The sequence below is a fragment of the Salvia hispanica genome, chromosome 3 (assembly GCF_029641045.1).
Source record: "Salvia hispanica isolate PSC_SH4W2 chromosome 3, Shi_PSC_v1, whole genome shotgun sequence".
NCBI classification, from domain to species: Eukaryota; Viridiplantae; Streptophyta; class Magnoliopsida; order Lamiales; family Lamiaceae; genus Salvia; species Salvia hispanica.
The window spans coordinates 58,532,736-58,537,350 of NC_142694.1; the positions used below are offsets into that span (position 1 = coordinate 58,532,736).

At 41.5% G+C, this 4,615-nt stretch overlaps 1 pseudogene; it reads left to right on the forward strand.

The window, feature by feature from the left end:
- On the forward strand, positions 1-1,279 carry LOC148931164 (uncharacterized; annotated as a pseudogene).
- Positions 1,280-4,615: the final 3,336 nt, after the last annotated feature.

Consider the following 4,615-nt stretch of genomic DNA (forward strand, 5'->3'; position numbering starts at 1 on the left):
ATGGCTGATTACCGTCGTGGCAAAGCAGTTATGGAAGCAGCTCTCGCTGATCGTGGTATGTGTGTGACTTCTTTTTATAGTTTTGTTTTTAGTTCTCAAACATTACACATGGTTTTTGGTATGCATCTCTAATTCAGGAACTAGCAATGTCCCTCGTCCCAAACAACTCAAAGGCGACAGGAGTAGGCGCATGTTGAGAAACCGAGAGGAAGAGGTCCTAGTTGCGGCCTTAAAGGAGCTTGTTGCACAGGGGTGGAAGGCTGACAACGGATTTCGGGGTGGCTACTTAAGAGGCTGGAGGACGCATTACGCAGAGAGTTCCCTACAACAGATATTAAGGCTACCCCCAACATTCAATCTAAGCTCGGTGCCTGGAAAAAGTGCTACTCCACGCTGCAGGCTATACTTTCATTGAGTGGTGTCGGTTTCAATCTCAATGGAGACTATAAAATTGACTGTGATGATGAGCAATGGGCTCACATTGTGAAGGTATTCAACATTCTAATTCCACCTAATTGAAGCTATCAGATGTTTGTTTGTGTGTTGACAGTTATGTTGGGAATGCTATTTTTTCAGGTTGATCCAAATGCAAAGCTTATGCGAAACAAATCGTGGCCATATTTGGATACATGAAAGGAAGTTTTTGGCAAGGACAGAGCCACTGGAGCAGCTGCGGAGGACATACTCGATGCAATAAATTACATGTGTTCGCAAGAGAACCTCATGGGGGTTGGTTCGAGCAACAACTATAGCTCTGCCGAATTCTTTCCGGCCAGCCAAGTCCCCGATGCTTCATCACCCCATGGGGAATCTGACAGTGTTTTTAGTACGCCGCGTGAGACTCCCACTAACAAGGTTCAAAGAAAAAAACGCAAGGTAATGTCTGAGATGAATGGCATGGTGGAGATGCTTGCAAAAATGCACACTGCTACTAATGAGCGCCTTGAGCTCTTAGCAACTCGTATTGGATACGAGTTTGATCTCACTAAGGCACGGAAGGAAGTGTTTGATCTTGTTGGCGTTATACCGGGGCTGACAATTATGCAACAATTCATGGCATGTGGGTTCATACTACACAAAGTGGAGTGTTTGGACTTCTTTATGTCTCTGCCTGCTGCTGCAAAACAGGAGTATGTGATGATGGCTTTGGAGGATAACCCACCAATATGAATGTTGGAATGTAGACCTACTTATCTATTTTGCTTTTTTTGGCTTTAGAAACTTTATCTATTTTGGTTTTTGGGCTGCCTGTAAGGCTTTAGATCCCTCTTCATGCAAGTTTAGCTCTTTTAAGCATGTTGATAAGGGTATGGTGGTTTTAGTAAAATGTTATGTTAATATTATGGTATATATAACATCTATGCTTTTGTGTAACTCTTTTAAACATACAAAATTACTATACAAATATGATTGATGCAAAACAGAACATACTTCATATTGGTACTTACATTAATGTCCACCAAAATACATTATATAGCACACGTCCAAACTACATTAATTCATTAACATCCAAACTACATTTCTAACATATATAGTACACATCCAAGCAGTGTTAATAACATATATAGCACATCCAAGCAACTAGCCAAAAAACAAAACATAAGTAGAGGATAAGCTATAGAGAAGTAAAAGCACACTTACTTGAAATGCAGACAAAAACCATACAACAAGGTTCAAGGATCCAGATTCGCCCTCCACCCGATAGGACTGCAGGATGCGCACGAGCTTCCTTGGGGTGAATAGTATGGCTTAGATGCAACCTCTGAGTGCTTCAATTGCAGGAGTCCGATGGCTTTGATTTCTTTTTCATTGGTCGAACATCGATCACTAACATGATCGGGGTCCTCGAATAGTTTGCGTCGTGCTTTCTCCTTAACTGGCCATACAGGGGAGTTCACTTCTTCACTCAAAGCTTGAAGCGGCGAGATTACTGGAGCATGCAGAGGAGCTTTATCACTTGAGTCCGACAGGATGATTAAAGTTTGCTCATCTTCCTCAACCTTCGCTTGCTCATCACCGAAAAGAGTTACAAGCTCATCGTAGATGGGTTCTCCATTGTGGTAGTAAGCCTCAGCTAGCTTATTTTTCTGTGGGAATGAAAGCATTAGTCATGTCCTATTTCTTAAAACATTGAATTAATTATAGTGTTGCATACCTTAAAAATCTCTCGCCACACTTGGCTAGGAGTTACCACAACATTTGACTGAGTTTTCCAGAAAGTGTCATCGATCTTGATGACTTCTGTGAAGCAATTATACCTGCTCTCAAGATGTCGGAACCTCTCGTACATCTCAGCCCAAGTTACCCCACAACCAAATCCCTTTTGAATAGCTACGGTGGCTGAGTTACCCCACAACCAAGATGTCTGGTACAACTTTCTCTCCCCACTGCATTTCTTTTTTTTTCTGGATAATTGTTTGGACGAGCAGCGAATCCATTTCTGGGGTCCAATGCTTCTTGTAGAAAAAGACATGTTGCTGAGGTATGTTGAGAGCCATCTTAGGAATAATTGCAAGTATGAAATGCTACAACTCAGCTGCCCACTTCTATTTCAAGGATTAGTATGTCTATATATGTGACAACTCGCATTTTTTGTATAAGAAATTAATGTTTAACACCGACCCACTTCTACTTTATATTAATAGCTATAAATTGTGATGTGGCTTGGGGTAGTTGGCTGCAATTGCAAGTTGCTCAATCATATCAATAATCAATTCTTTACAATATTGAAATACACAAATTGTTGGAATTGGCGATTGTATAAACGAAAATAGAACGAGAAAAAAAACAACACACAAAGGAATTTTACGTGGTTCGGTTTTATCAAACCTACGTCCACGGGAAACTATATGGGGATCTTTATTCACAACTACAAGATGAAGAAGATTACAATGGGAATCACGAATGGAATGAAGAACAACACTCACGCTCGCAATCTAATCACAAGACTTGAACTCTAGTGTTTCACTCTTCCTCTCTCTCTTCTTTTCTCCCTCTGTTTCTGGATGCTTTCGGTTGAATGAAGTGAAACCGTGTCACACACACTATATATACCAGCTGCTCCTTGTTAGTTATAACTAACTCAATCTGCAACTCATATACTTAGCTGTGGTGCTGGTGTACATGCACCCTCACTCCAAGGCAACTGATCCGAGCCAGGTCCGAGCCAAGTCTCATGACCACAAACCTAACAATCTCCACCTTGGTCATGCGAATCTTACCCCATACTTGGTCTCCAAACAAAACTCCACCTTACTGTGTAACTACACTCACCAACCTTAAGCAATGCTCAAGCTTAGAGGCTGGTAGTGCCTTTGTCAATGCATCAGCTGCATTGTCTTCTGTGCCGATCTTCAACACTTCGACTTCCCCCTTTGCAATCTGGTCTCTAATGAAATGTAGCCGAATGTCTATGTGTTTACTTCGTTCATGGAAAACTTGGTGCCTGGCCAAACTAATAGCACCTGTGCTGTCACAAAACACTCTGACCACTTTCTGCTCTACACCAAAATCTCCCAAGATTCCTCTCAGCCACATCCCTTCATTTACTGCTTCTGTGAGGGCAATATACTCTGCCTCCGTGGTTGACAAGGCTACCACAGATTGTAGTGTGGATTTCCAACTAAACTGCAGCACCATGAAGCTTGAAAATGTAACCCGTTTGTGACTTTCTACTGTCAAGATTTGCAGCATAGTCCGAGTCACAGTAACCAACAAGAGGATCCTCAGCTCCAAGCTCCTGCCTTTTAAACAAAATTCCAAGACCCTTGCTGCCCTTTATGTATCTCAACATCCATTTCAAAGCAGACCAGTGTTCTCTATCAAACTCCTTCATATACCTGCTCGTGACACTCATTCCATGTGCCAAATCTGGCCTAGTGCAAATCATGGAGTACATCATACTACCTATGATATTTGCATAAGGGATCTTGAGCATCTCTGATTTTTCTTGATCTGTCTTAGGAATCTGCTGCGAGGACAACTTGAAATGCTGAGCCAGAGGTACCTTGACAAATTTAGAATCTTCCATCTGGAACCTTTTGATGAGCTTGGACAAGTAATCAGTTTGGTGTAGCCATATTTCAGCTCTTTCTCTGCTCCTCCGAATGTCCATTCCCAAGATCCTTTTTGCCTCCCCCAGATCTTTCATTTCAAACTCCCTTTTCAACTCTGACTTTACTGTGTTTACTTCATCCATGCTAGCTGCAGCTACTAGCATGTCATCAACATACAATACAAGATAAGCCACTGCTTTCCCCCCATCATGCTTCACATAAACACAATTATCATATGCTGACTTGATGAAACCTATACTGCTCAGATGTGCATCAAACTTGAGATACCACTGCCTACTACTTTGCTTTAATCCATAGAGACTTTTCTTCAAGAGGCAGACTTTATCTTCTTGACCAGGGACAATGAAGCCTTTTGGTTGTTCCATATATATAGTCTCAACCAAATCTCCATTTAAAAAAGCAGTTTTTACATCAAGTTGATGCAATTCCCAATTTCTTTGAGCAACAACTGACAGCAATATTCTGATGGAAGAATGCTTTACAACCGGAGAGAAAACTTCATTAAAATCCACTCCTTCCTGTTGCAAATATCCCTTTGC